General features: G+C 36.5%; 1 long non-coding RNA gene across 1 annotated transcript in view; it reads right to left on the bottom strand.

Moving 5' to 3' along the window:
* Positions 1–21,085, bottom strand: part of LOC123615505 (uncharacterized) — a 102,928-nt gene that overhangs the window by 30,454 nt on the left and 51,389 nt on the right. The window contains exons 5-6 of the long non-coding RNA XR_006723115.2: positions 12,280–12,377; positions 11,213–11,291 (exon numbers count right to left, since the gene is read on the bottom strand). This is a non-coding gene — a long non-coding RNA (uncharacterized LOC123615505). The remainder of the gene's footprint in view (positions 1–11,212; positions 11,292–12,279; positions 12,378–21,085) is intronic.

Raw genomic sequence — 21,085 nt, forward strand, 5'->3', positions numbered from 1 at the left:
GCTTTACATTCCATTAATATGTTAACAACTCAAAAGTTCTATTTCTAGACCTCTTTTCTAAACTCTAGACTTGTCTATCCAGTTGCTTACTAGACATTTCCACCTGGATGTTGTCTTAGCTTGAGGCAGGGAGCTTGTGTTCCATTAGTTTATTACAGAATACTATCCTAGGGGTAAAGAATGAAGGATAATCAGGAAATTAGGGAGAGACAGAATAAGGGCCTATCATGGAGCTGACTGCTTCCAAGCCTGACTAATTATTCTGTACTTTGGGACATCCCTGCATCTCACGGAGAAAAGGAGAATGTATTCACCAATCCCTGCCTCTCATTGGTCAACGATTCGAGTGACAAACCATCACTCCCTACTCCCCACTCATAGATTTAATGTGTGTGGGAAATACCTGAGACCTTAACATCTTACACCATATTGTCTATAGAGAAACCCCAGGGAAGGAGGCAAAATACTTGAGGCAGTAAATGATACTCTGATAGGACGTGTCAGTTGATAAATGGAAAGGCTCTGAACAGCCTCCTGAGAGGATGCTGAGGTTTGTAATGGTGTCAATGGTGATGGTAGCCTGTCTCTAAGATGACAGGAATCGTTCAAGTCATGGCGTGGTGCTCTACCATCAAAAAATAGATATGCCGGGCTGTGCTGATCTGAAGGCTGCAGAAGCCAATCTAAGCAAGTATCTCTTGAGATCTCAAATGCAACATGCTCCAAACAAACTTCTAATTGTCTCCTTCCAAATCCGTTTTTCCCACAGTTAATTTCTGTTCCCTTTCTGAAGATGCTCAGTCCAAAACTTGAACTCTTACTTGACTCTTTTTCTCTCACATTCACATCTGATCTGTCAGTAAATCAGTTACAGGCAACTCACTTCTTTCCCTACATCTTCTCTCTTTTAGGTTACTGCAAAGTCCCCCAGGAAGTCTTCCTGCTTTTATCTTTGTCTCCCTTCAGTAACTCAGGTCGTCTGACAGGGTAATCCTTTCAAGATGTAACTCAGATCACACATCCCTTCTGATGAGCTTTACAATGGCATCCAAATGCACTCACAGCAACGTCCTCCAGACTTCCATGGTGCTCTGTGATCCACTCCCACCCTGATAATTTCTCTGACTACACTCCTCCACATTCTCTCTGCCCCAGTCACTCACACACCAGTCACATGGATTTCCTTTCTGTTCTTAAAATAGCTAAGCATAGTTCCCATGGTCTTTCTCGCACTTTCGTCAGCTTGGGACGTTATTCAAGATAATTTGCATCGTTTCCTTGTTTGCTCTCTTTAGACCTCAGCTCAAATGCACTACTTGAGAGAGGCTTTCTCTGACCACCCTATTTAATAGCAACTGCCTCCCCTCACCTGACCCCGAAGCACCCCCCTCCTCCATCCCCTCCCATGTGCTCATTCACTACATTCTCATCCAAGATATATGTCTATTTCTTTATTGTCGATATCTTTCACTAGAAGGTACATTTCTTAAAAGCAGAGAATCTTTCTGCGGTGTTAACTACTGAGTCCCTAATATGTTTACCACATAAAGGTGCTTAATGAATATACACGGAATAAAAACAGCATGGATGGCATTTTGCACTATGTGAACCATGTTTGTTTTTTTTTTTCTCATGATCTCATTAGCATCTCTAAGCAGGAGATAGAACCTGACTTCACCCATAGCCCTCCAAGAGACAAAAAATAAAATAAAGGAAAAGGAAAAAATAAGGCATCAAAATATAGTCAATTTCCTGTTAATACCCATTGTCTCTCTTACTTTAAATTCTCCCTGACTTTTTTAAACTCTTTAATGAGGTGGACAAGAACACTATCAAGTTTTCCTTAGTAAGTCGGTAGGTGAAACGTAGAGGAAAATTTAAATATACTTAAATAATTTCTCCAAGTAATCACTATCTTGCTGTTATGCCAAATGGAAGGCAGAAAACCATTACTACTGCTTGTTAGATTTTAAATTAGTCTAAAGACTCCTCTAAGGGATACATAAAAGAAATGTTGTACAGTATTCTGTAACTATCCAGAAACAAAACTGTGCTTTGCACTGTTGTAAGATCAGTTTTCATTTTTAGAGATTATTAATCCCTTGCATAGCATGGTCAGTACACAGATTCAGAGCATCAAATTGTTACGTCTGGATTTTCATTTTTCATCCATGTCAACAATCTGAACATACCAAATCATGAACATTCTGTACTCGACTTAATTCATTAGATAAGTTGTTGAACTCGAAGGGGTTGTTGAACAATCTGTATCAGTTGTTATCAAGATGATATAACAGCTATAATATATTGATGATTTAAAATGTAAACTATGTATTTCTCTCCTGTTCAAAAAATTCTAAAAGTTTTCCATAAAACCCATTTTTTTTACCTCCTATCAATACTCCATATGGTCAATCTTTCAAATGTTAGCCTTTATAATGAATATATGATAATATAACTTTGTGCTTTAAATTTCATTTCTTTACTGAGTAATAATGTTAATCATTTTTTCATGAGTTTAGTTTTTTTGTGAAATGGCTATTCAAATTATTAGCCTCAAATATGCCAATCTTAGTTACTGCTATGTGTGGACTTACGAAGAAAGTACATCCCACTGTTCTTGGATGGAATGTACAATAAATGTCTAATTGATTTCATGTCTACTTATTCCATCAATTAATAAGAGATGTATGTTGAAATTTTTCAGTATTTATATTTATACAATACTGTATTTTTGACACTTTGTACAATAGCGATTGTAAGGTTTCCTATTTTTTCTTGTATTTTTTATGAGTTTTGCTTTGTGTATTTTCCTTCACAAATTTTTAAATACAGCATTTAAGATTATGTCCTGTTGATAAATTGACCCATTTATCATTATGAAATGACCATCTTTATCAGTTAATAGTCTTTGCTCTGAAATCTACTTTTTCTGATATTAATATAGCCACTCCAGATTTCTTTTGATTAATGTTAGCTGTCTCCTTCTTTTTACTTTTAAACTACCTCTGTATTTGTTTTTAAAGTGAGTTTCTGTTTTGCTGCACAAAGTTAGATCTTGTTTTTAAAAATCGAATCCATCAATCTCTGTATTCTAATTGGAGAGTCTGCACCTCACACATTAATGTGCTTTTGGAAATGGTTGGGTTTGAGTCTACTATCTTTCTGCTCATTTTCTACTTAATTAATCTGTTCTTTTATTCCATTTTACCTCCTTTTCTGCCTTCTTTGGATTAGTTATCTACATTTGCATGATTTCATCTTATCTCATTTGTTAGTTATTAAGCAATAATTATTTTTTCCATAGTTGCTAAAGGTATGTAGTATACATGTTTAACTTATTATAGCCTCCCTTCAAGTAATAGTCTATCATTTCACATATAAGAATACTACAACTTTCCTTCTTTCTTCACAATTCAGACTTTGTGCTATTGCTGTCATGTTTTTTACTTAAATATACATTGTAAACCCCATAAAACATTGTTATTATTTTTACTTTAAGCAGTTATCTTCTAAAGATATCTTAAAACATTAAAAAATGCATATTTTATATTTACCTGTGTATTTTCCATTTCCAATCTCTTTTATTTCTTTTTTATAGATTCATGTTTCTCTCTGATATTATTTCTTTTCTGCCTGAAAGACTTCCTTTAACATTTCTTGCAGTGATAACTCATGGTAATGGATTCTCTTAATATTTCATGCCTGATAAGTTCTGCATTTCACCATTGTTTTGAAAACATTTTTTTGCTGAGTGTCGAATTCTAGGTTGACAGTGTTTTCCTATTAATCCTTTAAAGTTGTTGCTCCACTCTCCTCTGGCTTGCATTATTTCTGACAAGAAATCGTTCTCATTCAGCACCTCTGGCTTCTACTTGATAGCGGTAGTAACTCATTCCCTCAGTTTTGACAACCAAAATTATCTGGACATTGTCCAATGTCCCCTAGGGAGAGCAAAATAGTTCCCAGTTTAGAACCACTGGTTTATGTTCATCATGCCTTTTGTTCTCTAGTTGTTTTGCTCTTTTTATCAATTTTATCACGAAGTACATGGCAGTAGTTTCCTTCATGTTTCTTGTGGTTGGTATCTTTGAGGGTCTCGGAACTTAAGGTTTATAGTTTTCATCAATTTGGAACTTCTCAGCGATAAGTTAAAAAAATGTTTTTCCATCCTCTCTCCTTTCTCTGCTCAGTCAGGAACTCCAGCTACATGCATATTAGTCTGCTTGAAGTTTTCTCACTTCTTACTCATGTTCTGTTCATTTTTTCAGTCTTTTTTTCGATCTGTGTTTTATTTTGGCCAATTTCTACTGCTATATCTTCAAGTTCACTAATCTTTCACTCCACAGTTTCTAATCTACTGTTAATTCCATCTACTTATTCACTTTAAAGAGTATTTTTCATTGGGAGTTTGATTTAGATCTTTGAAAATACCTGCCATGTATCATTTAATGTGATCAATCTTTTATCTACTTTTTTTTTTAAACGTGTGGACTGCAGTTATAAAAACTGTTTTAAAGTCTTTGTGTGCTAACTCCATTATCTGTTTCCTTTCAGGGTTAGTTTCTATTAATTGATTTTTTTCCTCCCCATTATGGTCTTTATTTTTCTTTCTCTGCATATCTAGTAATTTTTGGTTCAATGTCAAGCACTGTAAATCTTATTTTGAAAGGTACTGGATACTTTTGTATTTCTATAAGTGTTCTTGAGCTTTATTCTGGTGTGAAGTTACCTGAAAACAATTGATCCTTTCCAGAATGCATTTAAGTTTTGTCAGTGGGTCCAGAGATGCCATCAGGCTAGGGCACATTTTGCCCCACTCCTGCAACTACATCCTTCAGTACCCCATCCAATGTACCTTGAATTATGAGCTTTACTTCTCTAGCTGACGGAAACACAAACAATTCTGAGCCTTGCATTACCCTTGGGGATGGTTCCCCCATGCTCTTCTTGGGTGATTTTGGGTGATTCTTTACCCGTCCATGGATAGTTTCTTCACACCCATTTGCTGGTCAGTATTCATCCGAGGACTCAATGCAGACCCGGTGCAGGTCTCTGAGAGCTCTCTGTAAAGCTCTCTCCTATTTTGTACTCTGTCCAGAGAACTCTAGTTTCCTTAGTTTCCAGAGACTCTTGCCTTAGTTCCTTAATTCAGGGAGTCTGCTGATCTCTGTCTGGCTTCCCCTTTCATGTGGTGCTACTGAGAAACTCTCCAGGTGGCTGGCTGAGGCAATTATTAAGTTTACTTCCTTTGGTTTTCCCTTCTCAGACTGAAAATCACTATTTCTTATATTTTAATCTCTTTTCAGTTGTTCCAGATATAAGGATAAATCCAGCCCCCGTTACTTCTTAGCCAAACACAGAAACCCACCTTTGAAATATAAAAAGCTGATATGTGTTCCATGGGTGAGGAAGCTAACACTAGCTTTGCCTATCAAGGTAGTTACAGGGTTAGAGAAATGACGAATAATGGCTTTGGTGGTCGGAGAGTGCTACTGATGCAGTAAAACCCTCTTAACCTCATAAAGGTTTTGGAAAGAAGGAATTCTGTGATCGAGACATGGGGTATGTATGAGAGCACCACAGGCTATCATCTTAATTTATGTATCTGTGGAACGAGGTGAGAAGGGCGACTGCATCATTATCAGTGGACTGGAAAGGAGAACCAGCAAACACAAGGAAGAGATATGCAGCCTCCTGGGTAAAGAGTACTCTAGAATGGAATGCAGGCAAATTTCTTTGTATAGCCTATTAAATTGCTCCAAAAGATCATCAACTTTAACCTTTTAGATGTCTACTCAGGTATAACAACTCAGTCAAGCCCCCAAAGCATGAACCCAATCAGCCAGACAGGAAACCACTTATCCTCTTTACCTCTTCTCCCCTCCCCCAGCTTCCATCAAAGCAGCAGGTAATGAGGAGGAGGTGAGCAAAGAGAACAGACAGCAGAAGCACCATGCCTCCCGTCTCCACCACTCGCTCCCAAGCAACTGCACAAAATAGGAAAGAGAAGATTTATTTAACTGTAACTTAAGGAAAGAGTTTTGACCATTACATAGTGGAATACATTCTAAGTGTTGAATTGTGACTAGGTTGTAACTAAAATTGACCCAAAAGAGGTTAGCTGCCTCCTCAAGATGCACAGCCAGTAACTGACCAAGCAGGAACACAAAGCACAGATCAATTCAGCTCCAATTCCCATGCCATCTAACAGCCAAAGGATCCGAGTCTCTGTATTTCACATTAATAGCCACAGCTTAATAAGATTTCCAGGGCAAGGGACACAACCCTTTAGCTTTCCAACCTACAAGTAGGATTTATAATAACTGTTGGTTCAGTGCTCTAATAATCTTTCAGTCAAACAAAATTCAGCGCTATGCTTAGAGACCTTTATATTCTCAACATTTTAGGACAATTCTGTGTAACACATTCTTATAATTAAGTCAGTTTATTGACTATGAATTAAAATGTATATATTTTTATAATGTTTTACGTAAACAAACTTAGAAATCAAGAAAGTGATCCTTTCTGAAAGAATGCATCACATTTTAAAATTCATTCATTGATGCATATGACAAATGGGTACCTGAGCCCTCTCACGAGCCTGCATTAGGTTGGGTGTTGGGAACACAGCAGTGTCAACACAGACACCATCTATGCAAAGTGAATTGTATAACCTAGCAAGAAAGATGTGTAGGGACAAGAACCTGCAATTATAAATTATATTACAAAATATAAGTGCAACATGTTTATAACAGGAAAGCCAAATCTGCTTAGAAAGGTTTGGGATGGTTTTCCTAGGAAAGTGATGTTTAGTTTGAGCTCAAAGAAGGTGAGTGGGAACAAACTCAATGAAGACAGGATCAGAGATGGAGTACGGGACTGTTTAGTCACTCACACGTTTAGTCACGTATCAGTCAGTATGGGCTAGAGGGCAGGTGACGTTGTTACATGGTTGGAATTTTACTTTCATATTATCATAAAATGATTTGTTTTTTTGTTTGAAATCCAAATAGTATGAAAGAGAGATACAAAATATAAAGTACAATCTCCCTACAATCTCCACGATTGCTGCTAACAATGGGGTATGTCTTACAACATTTTTTTTCAATCTATCAAATATTATGGACACACATGAACAGCTCAGATGGGATCATACTATAATAAAGTTCTACATGTACCGTAGAACTTCTAATGGACCTCTATTTATGTCAATAAATATAAATATAAACACACTTTATGTTTATGGAGTATCAAAGTTGATTGTCAATTCATATGTCAACAGTGTTTCCATTAAAAAAATATTACTAACAATGCTGGAATGAATATTCTGTGTATACAATTTATGCATTTTCCTGATTACTTCCAGAATAAATTATAAGAGTTGGAATTCTGGGTCAAATTTAAAATTTGATGTTTAGAGAAGGCAGTTCATAAATAATATAAATGCTGTAGTTGATATGCTGACTTTTTCGATAATAGATTATCACCCATTTATTACCGAGAACTGTATTAACATATGTCTTAAAGCCCATCAGTTGTATTCCATATTTATTCAGATTATCACCTCATTAGGACAGACAAATATGAGGTCAATCAGCTGAAATCAAACAAAGATGCTTAAATGTAATTAATCAACATTCACTTACTCCACGGGAATATTGTGGAGAGAAATAATGACACTAGATGCGAGCTTTGTTTGAGTGATAATTACTAACCAAAAAATAAAATGTGAATTTACTGCTTCAATTTTAAGATTTGCTTTTCTTGCATTTATCTTGGTGTCTGGTAGCTTGATCCTTGCAGTATAACTTCAGATAATATTGATACATGTTGGCACAATTTGGCATTCTAAATTATAAACTTACTGAGATTCATTGTGAATTGAGGTAACCTGCCATATAGAAACAAAGATATGGATACTAAGTTTTAAAAGTAATTATTTTGCAATTTGGAGAGATATCAGATCACTCAAACCTATTATTAGTTCCCAACATTGAGCTAAATTCTAGGTTTGCTAACAGATGGGATTGTTTGTGGATAATGGCAGCAGTTTTCTACAAAAAGGAATGTAGTTTGTTTTCCTTTAAATGATCTGAATGTTTGTGTCCCCACCCCCAATTAATATGTTGAAATGTTAACCCGCAAAGGTGATGGTATTAGAAATGGGGACTTTGAGAGGTAGGTGCCTTATAAAAAGGCTCCACAGAGATTCCTACATCTTTTAATCATGTGAGGACCCAGTGAAAGGTGCCGGCCATACACTAGGAAGAGGACCCTCATTCAAGAATATGACCATCCTGGTGCCTTGATCTTGGACTTTTTAACATCGAGAACTGTGAGAAATAAATTTCTGTTGTTTATAAACTACCAGGTCTGTGGCATTTTGTATAGTAGCCCAAACAGACTAAGACACATGTCAATTTTCACTTTATAATCTGATCTTAAAAACAGAATTTCACTTGCTTTTATTTAAACAAGAATTTTCATCTTGAATCAGAAACTGTGGCCCATAATAGGTAGAATTTTTCAGCAAAGTACCTGAACACTATGCTTTCATTTTAGGAATGGCCATCTTTTATGTATGAACTGCAATTCATCCTTTATCTCTGACAACACAGGCAGAGTTGAAGTCATGTTATTAGCAAAGATACCAGGATAAAAATGATCATTGTGATTGATTCCGGACTCATTGCTCCAGATACGAGGGAAAACTTGATGACCAGAGAGCTTTTATGGAATTAGGAAGGAAAATCTGCCAATCTATCCCTCAAAACTGCCTTTGTAAATTGGCCGCTGTCACATACTGGTGTTCTTTCTCTGGATATATTGATGGCTTTGGTTAGCTCAGGTCGAAAGATGACCTTATATGGAATAATTTCCAATATATATTTATCCAATTTATTTAATTTTCAAAGTAAAATGTTCAGCGCTGGACATCATTCCATACGGCCCTACTCACAGCGCTTGCTAGCTTTTTCACCGTGCATAAACCTTCACAATCTGTTGGGGTGCTCTTGTGGAAATGTGTCTTTTTGCCTATGGCCATTAGGCTCTCACAGGCTAGAAAGTGGAAAACTTGACTGATCACCATCCTGTTTCAATAAAATGGAATAGATATAAATCAGAAGTACAAAGATTCCACACGGCATGGTGCATTTGATTTCAGAGCTATGTTTTTCTCATTAGAAAAGTAATATTTAGTCATTGTCAAAACTCTGGAATATAAAGAACTAAAGAGAGAAATAAATAAAAGTCATCCATGCATTTAACTCCCTAAAAAATTCCCTCTTAACAACTTTGTATATTATCTAATTGTCTTCTTCTTTGCATATTTTTTTTTTATAGCTGAGATCACACTGTAAATTGTTTTCTGGCTGCCTAAACGTTTCCTCTTGTCACTGAAACTTTCTCATGACTATTTTTCCACAGCACTTAGATATTTATTGAGCATGTGGTGGGTGCTCAATGAATGTTAAAAAGATGTCTCCACCCAGACCTTCTTTAGCTGCTAATTATCTGCTGTATCTCTTCCTCTTTAATTGCAACTCCTCTTTGAACTCTTTGAAGCCTTTAGTATTGCTGTTTACCTCCCTCTCCCCACCAATAGTTTATTTTGAAAAGATTTCAAACCTATTATTTCAAGCCATAATAGTACAGTCAGCACCCATGTACCTTCACCTACTGTTCACTCACTGTTACCTGCTGCCACATTGCTCTTTTTTTCCCCATTTATACACACTTTTTATTCTGAATCATTTGAAAACAAGTTACAGACTTCATGACACTTTGCCATTAAATACTTTAGCACACATCTCCCAAGAACAAGAGCATTCTCCTGCACAACTACAAACCATTTTCACACCTAAGAAATGTATAATACGTATGCAATAATGATATTGAATATGGATAGGATTTATCCCCACATTTGCCCCACTGTGTAAACTATGTCCTTGATAGCTTTTTCTGTTATTTTTCATTCTGTTGTTGCAAGATTCAATCACGTATCACTTAACACATTTAGTTTCACGCTTTTTCCTGAACATTTTGGTTGCTGTGTAATACGTCACGCAGTGCCACAATTTTACCATTTCTTCACTGTTGAATAATTGCACTGTCATAAGTAAAATTTTAAATTCAAATACTTTTACCACAAAATCAATGTATGTTCATAATAGAGAAACCAGAAAATACAGGTGAAAAACTAAAGAATAGCTCTGTTTAAATGTTGATACATATTCCTTCAGCAATGCTCTGTGCGTGGGTAGAGATTTACATAAAAAATGTTTACAAGAACATGATCATAAAAATACATATATTTTACACCTGTAATGTCATACACAGGTATGAATATATATATATATTTTGGAGGTTAATGGCATGTACAGAAGTATTTCAGCATTAGTAAAGATTCCTTGATTACATCATCTTAATGGCTGCTTGGAACTTCTTTTCTTATTTCATAATTATTTAGTCCATCTGCATTTTTATACAATTAAGATATCAGTATTTTTTAGAGAGTATTTTTTTAAAATTAGCATTATTTTAATTGTCAATTTAGCACATTAGTTATTATTTAAGATATACTGCTAACTTTGAAACTGATGAATTAAATACAGTCCTTTGTTCTATATTGCCAGATTGCTCCAGAGAAAGATTGTTCCCTATTTCTACTCCTACCAGAAATTTGTAGAGTGCTGGGAACTATTCAATAAAACTTCCTCTGCCATATGATTTGAAGTGCCTAATTTAGCACAGTAATTCTCAAATATTTTTGTCTCAGAACCCCTTCATGCTCTTAAGTATCATTGAGTGAGGACCTCATAGACCTACATGTGGAATTCAAATATCAAAAACAGGTTATAGTTCTCAGTATTTACTGCGTTTGAAGTGAAAATTCAGAAATTTGTGTAATATTTATTTATCAAAAAACAATAGACCCCTTTTACATATTAATGTTAATTTAAATAACATTTCGTAAAAAATATTTCCAGAAGAAAAGCATTTAGTGAGCTGAGTGGCTTTGTCTTATATTTTTGCAAATATCTTTAATGTCTAGCCTCAGAGAAGATAGCAGGGTTCTCTTATCTGGGTCTGGGTTGAATCTGTTGCAACAGCACATGCTATGTAGCGTCTGGAAAACTCTACTGTATGTTGAAAGAGAATGAGAAGGAAAAGGGCAAATACTATTTGTATGGTATTATAAAAATACCTTTGATCCTTTGGACTTTGGAAGAGCCTCATGGACTCAAGGGTTCCCCAACACACACTTGCAGGACCTCTTCTTTAGCCTATAATAAAAGTGGTTTAAAGCAGTGTTTAAGAATGCGGGCTCTGGGAGCCAGACTGCCTAGATGCAAATCAAGTCTGAGTTGCAAATCAACTGAGCTGGGTGGCTTCGGGCAAGTTATTTGCACTCTACCAAGCCTCATCTGTAAAAGGGAGCTAATAACAGTGCCTACTCCACAGAGTTGTGGTGAGAAGGAAAGGAATTAATGCCATTAATTACATAAAACATACCTGGGTTAATTTTGTATGTGTGTGTGCTAGCTGGATATTTGAGTATGATTCTGTATTTTCCTTTCTTTCCCCTGGATCTGTCTATTTACATAGCAGTCCCATGCTGCTGAAATAATTATAGCATTAAGATGTTTTAATATCTGGTAGGGCACAGCCTTTATTAATCTTCATTTTCTGAATATCTTGGCTGATAACAGCATGTTTCCTCCTTCAGATCATTTTGCCAAGTTCTGATAATATTGAGAGTTGATCAGAATTACATAATAATTAAAATTAATTTGGCTGGATTTCACATCACTACAATTTTAAGCTTTTAAAATCTGAAATAGGGTATCATTTCCATTTACTTATGTAGACACTTGGAAATTTCAGTAATTTGTAAATAACTCAAGCACCAGAGTTGCAAGGTAATCACAGAAAAGTAACATGAAAAGATTTCCATTTTTAAAACTGAGAAATGAAACTTCATCTTAGAAAAGGCTTATTAAATCGAATAAAGCCTCTAATAAAAATGGTTTTTATAAACATTAAAATAAAAAAATGCTCAACGCTTTGGTGGGACTGGCTGCTCAGCTGCATGCTAGGCAGTGTTTTAATTTGGGTAGAGAATTCTTCTTTGTGCAATAATCCCACATTTCTATAATGAAAACTTTCTTATTACCAGCAATTGGAAAAGATTTTATTTCACACTAATTTTTTTATTTCATCAGATAATCATAATTAACATTACATATAAATCCGCTATGTTTCTAGTCTTACCTGATCACAAGACCAGCGGAGAATGACATTGTTAACTGCATATGAGGTCAGCAGAAGTTGGAGAGTTGTCATCAATGTAGAAAACAGCCCAGAACCATCTGAATTAGAATAAAACTAAATCAGAATATGCAAGGGAGAGTTCAACCTATAGGATGCAGACATACAATTTTCCATGGATATGTATATGTAAACACTGTCTATTTTAAGTACACATTTATTGACTGCCTGCCATGTTTCCAGTAAAGATCAGTTGATATACATGTCTCCCCCTTGAGCTCTGAATGGTTAAGTCAGTTGCTAGAGATAAATTAGACAGCTATGAAGTAACAGAGACCAATTTGAACCTAAATCTATCTGACTTCAAAGGCTGTGCGTATCGTAATTACGTGCAATCTTTCTCCAGGGGGAGCCGGAGGCCCTTTGAGACTGCCAATATCCGAGAATAAGGAGGGGCTGTTCACAAGTGGTTACTCCTGTGTGACCCTTTAAAAACCCCTTCATTTCTGAGGTTCCCTCAGTCCTGAAAAAGCTCCTTCATGCCCACTTTAAAGCTCTCCACTTACTGCCGGTAGAGCCAGGATGGTGGTCAACATTTCCTCTCGTTACTTCTCAAAACACGTTTCCCATCAGTCCTCATGGCTACTCCCACAACCCCTCCCCTTTTCTTTTTTCCCTACTACTTATGCTTTCATTCAGGTCTTGATTCACTCCTACACAAGGACCTGCTGAGTGCCGACCACGTGCCTGCCTGCTGTTAGAAGTGTCCGTTACTTTTCCACACGCCCCTCTTCCTTGGTCTCCTCTTACTAGAGGCACATTTTTACTCTAAGGCCCTGTGGTTTACGGGTGATCTGAATCAATCAGCTGCAGGGAAGCAGAGGTGACACTCTTGCCTGGCACAGTCCCATGAGGGCTTAAAACATCGGCTTCTTTTAAATTATTCTGTTTAGTGACCTTGGTAAAAACTTTTTTTCTCTGACTTCAGATGACTTTTTTGGATTCTTGTGAGCGTATTTAACTGTTTGCTAAGGTTGGGTATCGATTAACCTCATCAATGCTGGGTCACCTCCCCGTCCTGCAGCCTCCACTGGGGCAGGCACGCTTGCACTGTGTTAAACCGCGAGCCACCTCAGGGAGACTCCTCCTGCAAGATGAGCAGTAACATTGCACAGTTATTCAGAGCTTATCATTTCATTCTTCTCTATCAGGACAATCTGAATCATTTGTTCCACTATTAAACAGTACTCTTTAAACAGTAACCTCTTTGTGGAAAAGAAATAAAAACGGTTTTCACAGAACTTTTCCCAGAACTTTTCCTTCCATAATGCAAAGTAGTACAGGTTAAAATCTAACCCTTTTCACAGATGATAAAAATCCATTCTTTGACATAATGCCTGCTTCCAATACCTATTAATTTAAGGATGCCATAAGGCATTCACTAGAAATTATGATATCGTATTTACTGCCAATTTTAAAAAAATGTCAAAAACCCTGGACCCCCAGCAGTAGCAAGAAAGTATTGCACTGAGAAAAGTCAGTCTTCTAAAAAGGATCAGGGGAAGTAGTCAATGTCCCCAGACTGCAAATACACATTTGACTTTATGAATACGATGTAGGGTGCGTTTCTATACACTCAAAACAGAAACAGTATGAGAGGATAAAAGGATTTATTCCTAAGAGGTTGAATTAATCATACACTTAACTTTACTGCTCCACTAAACTTGAATAAGGCTCATGGGTTTAATTTTGGAAGGAATATAAATCATTATACTTTTTTTCTGATCACCATGGTAAGGTATTTGTTGGGAACTGGTAGAGATGATTTTTCATGTGTTAAAAAAACCTCTTCAAAGGTGCAAAAATTCAGACAGCGAATGACAAATATCAAACCAATTTTTTGTTATAATATTTAATAGGAAGTTATCTTGGAATTCTGACAAATCCTAACATATTTTGCTGAACATCTAACTATTAAAAGGTAGCATGCTTTGAACTATGCAACACCAACCTTTTATCTGTGTGCCTACAGGCAGAAATAACACCAAGGCCATGACACTTGACCATGGAAACTGTGTCTGAGAAAGTTGTCTGCTGGTGGGAGGGCTTAGGGACCACTGCACGAACACTGATGACGGAGCCGTACACCGTAAGTATTAGGAAAGCCAATTAGCCCGTCCTGCGAGAAGCGAGGACCTCTGGCTTCAGATGGAATCTCTCATCAGCCCTTTTGCCTCCAGGTTAATTCTTGTACTTCTTTTCCCACCAGGGGCTCTAGCCTGGCCAAGGCCTGGGACTGACTGATTTGCTGACTGATATTTACTTAAATGTTTTTGCTAGCAGTGAGTTTATATGAACTTTCTGTTTGGTTCAGAAAATGACCTCGCCTGCATTTTTCCGCAGCTTTATCTCACAGGCCCTCATGCTTCTAATGGACATCCCTGCCCTGCCAGCTCTGACCTCTAGTTAACGTTCGTCCTCTCAGTCTTTGCCTTGTCTGCCTCGATTCCTGAACCACGCAGGATCCTAAGTGCCAGTGTCCACCTCCTCGCCAGCGATAAGCTCTCATTCTGTCCCCTCCTACCATTTCAGCTGCTTCGAGAGTTCCTGGAATCACTTTGGCCTCTGGGTGCTCTGGGGTGTCTTGTAACTTTCCCACTACTGTTCTCAGTCTTGGCAGGTAGGTTGCCAGTTTCTAGGCCCTTCCAGAGCTCACTGGCCCAGCAGGATGACTGGATTAGACTTTGCTTCTGTATTGGACTTTCTTTCCCCTGACTACTTGTATTTAAAACTAAAAGTAGCACTGGGCACTTAAAACGGATGAAGGAACGACTAGCACACATGTTGGTAGAAGCCCCAGGATGTATTTGGTTGGTTGGTGATTTGCCTGTTTACAGCAAAAGGCCCACATCTGCCCCCCAACTCTCCCTTCCTAGGACTTAGCAACCTCACTTTGTTCTTCTTTTTGAGTAAAGTGTGAAGATCAAAATAAAATCCACTGTCCCCAGGACCAAAGTAGTCAATAGTAAGTGTTTGATAAATATTTATTATTGTTAGTATCGATTGCCACTTTGGACATCTCTGGAATCAAATAGTCTCATTAAGAGCAAATTCAATCCTATTTAAAACACTAAAAAATTTTGAAAAAGATGTCACCCGATGTCCTAAGCGAGTTTGTTGTTTTTCTTATGGAGAAAAGAGAAAGAAATAACAGAATCGCCTTAAATCTCTTTTAGGATTTTCATGAACTTTCAGGTATAGCAACCTTGAAAATGGTACCGTTATGCTGTAACCTTGGACAAGCCACAAAATGTCTCAAATACTATTTTCTTCATCTGTAAAATATGAGAGATGGAAAGCAGGATTATAAAAAGTCATTTCTCCCTACATCCCACAGGTGTGTGATCTTACACATATAGCTATACTGAAATACACTGTGGTGGCAATTATGCCATATCAAATATATTATTCAAGGATTCATTGCTTTTTATGCAACATAAGTCCAGTTTTTCAGGAATTAATCATTCAGAATGACATTTATGACTTCAAGAATCCTTAATATTGAATGAATACCATTTTGAAATTTATAGAAATCCAACTGATAAAATGCCTTTGATGAGGTTTAAAACTTTAGGATGAATTTTGATATTGCTAAGGAAGTTAAAATAAAATCAAGCACAAGTTATCTGTATTAGGAGAAAATAGTACATTACCTGAATTTTATACAGGTCAAAGATCATAAATAAATACCTGAACTTTTAAAATGTACTCGAGCTGAAAGTTGAAAACCTAATTAATCTGTAAAGTTAAAAATATTTTTATAAATTTGTAAATTGAAACATGACCTATCTTTATAAGAATAAATTGAGTTTTTATTCTTTTTAGTTGAGATACTTGCCCTAACTATATTACTTTTCAAGCTTGAAATGAAATTCTAAAAATGAATGTAAACACATCCCTTGTTATTTTGGTAATTCTTGAATGACAGGGACAATTATCACAGAAAATTATCTCAATATTTAGGTTGTGTTCTGACCAAAGACTTCCTTTAGAATTTAACATAATTCAGTAGTGTTTTACATGAAACAGCACAGAACAAAGGGTTCCACTCCACTGTTTAGCTATTTTACTACTTTAATATGTGTCTTTCATATATCAATTTCTTTCTAAGAACCTAAATTTTACCCTATTAAAACAAATGTGTTGCCTTAGATCAGTGTATCCTAAGCTATGATTCTAAAATAGTCTTCCTCTAGCAACTTCAGGTTGTGTAAGATAACAAAGTATCTATCTCAATTTTTATTTTTAAAAACATCAGTAATATAGCCATTGAAACCTTTCCCTTTAAAATGGAACTGTATTAGAGCCAGGGTACTTGCACACTGGCAGAATGGCTCCATGTTAATGTCTTGGCAGGAAAAACATTGCCTTCTTGATTTCAATACCCAACCTCCCCACGATGTAAATATCCTTCCATAAATTTTTCACCTAATGTTTATACGGAAATTTTATGTTGACATTCTCAGAACTCAATAAAAAAAAAGTTCTATGGAAAAGTCTTGAAATACCATCTAATTATAATTAGTAGTAAATACAGATTACTTGGAAAGTGTCAAGAAAACATCAATAATGTGATTATGCATCTCTAATGTTGCTGGTATTAAGGGAGACCATGGTACTACACACACACAAATGTGGCACCGCATCTTTGTTTCCTTTTCTACAAGCATGTTAATTGTTTGATGATTTCAAAGTGATGGTTTCCATATTCCTAACATAATAGTTTTTTTAATCATATGTAGGCATTTTTTTTCTTTTTTCTTTCTTTCTGTTCTACCTCTGATGAAGAATTTGGAGTTGACCAACACCACCTTATATTTTTCCTTTTAAAGTAAAAGGAATGCTTCCTGACTAGATTTATTTATTTATATTTTGCACAGAATGTCTGAATGGATTCTGTTAAGCTAGAGATTCCCATATACAAATTTTTATCACGTTTTAATTAACATATACATATAATAAGACACTTGTTAAAGACAGAAAGTATAAGGAAACAAACATCAGATGGAAGAGTGACTAATCACCAATAAGGTCTTTTCCAGTTCACTTAACAGTAATTATTTTTAATAAAAGGTATGGAATACGCTTGAAATAGGATAATTAGGAATGCCAATAGTGAAGGGGAAAAAAAGCATGGGGGAGAACTTCATATTTATTCAGAGGAGAAGTGCCACTTCATTGCATACACATTCTCAACATGACGGATCACTGATGATACTGAGCTTGGTCATCTGGTTGAGGTCGTGTTTGCTAGGTTTCTCTCTTGTAAAGTTATATTTTCTTCTTTTCTATACAGTACTCATTAGAAGCAGGTCTTTAAGTGATGGAGAATTAAGCACCACTTTCTTGAAGGGGGAGTAATAAATTACTTGGCATTCTTCTGTGCAAAAGATGTGTCTCTTCTCCCCATAGGAGGTAAAATTTTAAGTCTTTCCACGTGTACCCAAAATATATTTATTCTGCTCTCACTCAATTGATTGTTTTATTTGCTACAGAAACCTGAGTTGAATTAACTGTCTCTCAATTTCGAAAACATTGCTTTCCAGTAAGAAATCTAACAGCATTCATGTTCCCATTCCTTCTGTACATTCATTCTGGAAGCCACTGGGATCTTCCTTGCAGTCTTGGTGAGTTGAACTGTTGCCATGCTGTACCTTTTTTGGACGGTGGGAATGACATGCAATGATATCTTTCAATCTGGTGGCTTTTGATCTTCACCTCTGGAGAATTTCCCTCTGTTATTCATTTGATGGTGCCCCCCGTCACTCCTCACTTTCTCTTGTCTACCTTTCTGGAGTCCCTCTTGGTCAAGGTGCTGGCAGACTGTTTTTTTCTCTGATGTTCCCCTTTTTTTGTCATTTCCTTTGTCTTTCTGAGAAAATTACTTAACTTTATTTCCCCTTTCCTTTTAAAATTTTGGTTTGTCTATCTCATGTTTTCTGATTATTATTCATGGCATCATATTCTTTGCTGGAAGTGATAATTTCTCTCATCTATCTGATACCATGGTGTATTGTAATCTTTATTTAAAATGTTTAGCTTTTCCTGTCTCATCTCTATTTTCCTGTCCGACCTCTATCAAGTCATGAAAACTGTTCATGTGGATCTTGACACTATAACAAGTAGCTAAATTACCAAAATTTTACAATGATAAAAATCAAATAAATGCAATATTATATTTGAAATGCCTGTTTATATCATATACTTCTCTGTTATAATTATTGTAAAGTAGGCAGGATGGAAATTTTTTTCTATAGAACAAATTTGAAGCTTTATTTATAAATTATGAATACTATTAAGTTTGCATTAAAACTAATTCTATAAAAATATTTAATAATAAATTGGTCTGAAATATTTCACCCCACGTAACTTCATCCTATACTAGCAAAATTTTTTTAAAGTAAAGATTTTTAAAACATCTCAGAATACATTTTATTATGAATCGAATTTGTGGCTCAGTACATTTTATAAAGGTTGAGCATCCTGCAGCTCTTTCTAATGTTGTTAAACTCTAATGGTTACATTATTTTTAAGTCACATTATAACATTTACATATTTCTTAAAATGCATGTGGAATGTGAGATGTTTTTAAATGATTTGATTTAACAACCATTTGTTAAGCAGTAATTATATGCCAGGAATTCTTCTAGCACCAGAGATATAACAGTAAAGAAGGCGGATACCCTGAGCTCACATTCTTGGAGTGGGAAGTGGAGATAACAGTAAACAAGCAAACATAAATAGGATCATTATAATAAAAACACATGAAGGAAATACATAAAGGGATCTGATAGAGAATTATCTGGCTGCTGGAGTAGGAAGCATTACTTTTCAGGTAGGTGACATTTATCCAATTCTTCAGGTTTTTTGAAAGGGTGTGGGACCCACTGTTGTTTCAATCGTTCTTTCACATTACTGCAATAGCACAGAGAAGGCACAGTGGCCAGGCAACTGTAGCACACGGGACAGTCAGGGTGGTCAGCCCTTGGCGGAGACTCAACACAGGGTGCAGACACCTTTTGGGATGCCTGCTCAGTTCAAGGTCATCTCCTGCATTGCCCTTCTCCCTATTCCCAGGATTTGGCCCCCACAGTCATCCTTGTAAAGCAAGACCCTACTGCCCTGGGCATATTTGCTTAAACCAGGTCAGGACCAAGACCATTGTATTGAGTTCTTCCCCCAGTGTGGCTGGAAATGGACTATGAGCTGTGGGTGGTCAACTCTGACCTACCTTGTGGAAACCAATTTAGTAAGACAGAAGAATGCAGCAGATGTGCTGAGAGGAGCATCGATACTGGAGAAAGTTCTCACTCGCTAAGTTCTCACTCGCTTACTGGGTCCCAGTTGCCTTCGGGTGCTTTTCCAGCACTGCTGCCACATTACAACCCAAAGCCTCACCGGAAAAGAACATTTTAAACAATGAAGTCTAGTTCCCACAGGTTTCTTTTATCAAAGGAAACTATGTCAGACACAGTAAAAACAAAACCAAGAAATCATCTAATTCCAGCTACACAACATTGACTGTTAAAAGGCTCTAACAGAGATCTACGAGCTTTTGGTTTAAAGGAGATTAATGTTAAAAACGTTCAAAATTGAACCTTCCCTCTTGAATTAATCTGAATATATGAAGGAGAATTGAAAGAGGCATGATTTCTCACTATGTGATTCCATCTTATTTAAGACCATGTTAGCGCATCTTCCAAAATCATTTCGAGGACTACCTTTGGGACAACATCTCACACTTTAGCAAAGGGAGTCTACAGAATGTTGGTGGTGGAGAGAACAAATGGAGAGGAAAGAAGATTTCAAATATTTAAGGCCTGTGGGGCCCACCAACGTGGTTATTAAAAATGCAGTAGAGATTACTTACACTATTTGAGAGTTAGGAAATGGGTCAGGCCTTAGAGGAGAAGTCGGGTTGTTAAGGGGGAGAGGAATGCAGTTTATGCAAAGGAAACTGCTCTGGCAGAGACGTGCTGCAGATGCCCCCCAAAATGTTTGTTTCCTGGGGCACTGGGGCAGGAGTCAAGAAGACCACAAGCGCCGGACCAAAGGAGAGGGTATTTGGAAGAAGTAAAAACCCATTTAATTAGAGAGGGTGTCAGTTCACACTGATTCTACCAAATTCAGCATTATTTTCTTCTAAAATCTGCTCCCCTCCTCCCTTTCTTCTTTCTGGGAACCGCGCCACTTCCTGGTTGTGAATTTCTCTGGCTGCAGGACCAGAAATGGTGATGAGTTTCTGCGGCAGTGAATTTGTTGCTGTCTTCCAGGCAGCTGCATGGACCTGGTGACTGAGCATGTTCCCCGTCCTGAGTAACCTACAAAACATCTTTGTGCTAAACTGGTTGGTGACCCATCGTTAGCAAGTTTACAGGCCTTCGTCAAATCCTTTTGTGTACTCATGCCATTTCTGGTTTTATCTATTTTTTTTTTAATAATACCATACTTTTCTATTTGCCTCTTTCTTTTCTTTTTCTTTTAATCTTTTTTCTTAAATTTTGCTATTGATCTTTAATCTTCTTAATTATAATTCTTTGTAAGCCACCTTAAAAATTTTTGAAAAACTGTGTTTGTATATAAGATAAAGAAATAAAACAGACTTCAAATTCTACTCACTTTCCCAAATCAGAATCTGTAGTCGCTTCTGTTATCAACTTTTTTTCTGTATCCCTGTATCTAATTAAACAATAAATGTTACCTACTGTAGTCTCTCTCAACATCTTTCCAATCTGTCTTTTTACACTAA

Source organism: Camelus bactrianus, chromosome 9, assembly GCF_048773025.1.
Source record: "Camelus bactrianus isolate YW-2024 breed Bactrian camel chromosome 9, ASM4877302v1, whole genome shotgun sequence".
NCBI lineage: Eukaryota > Metazoa > Chordata > Mammalia > Artiodactyla > Camelidae > Camelus > Camelus bactrianus.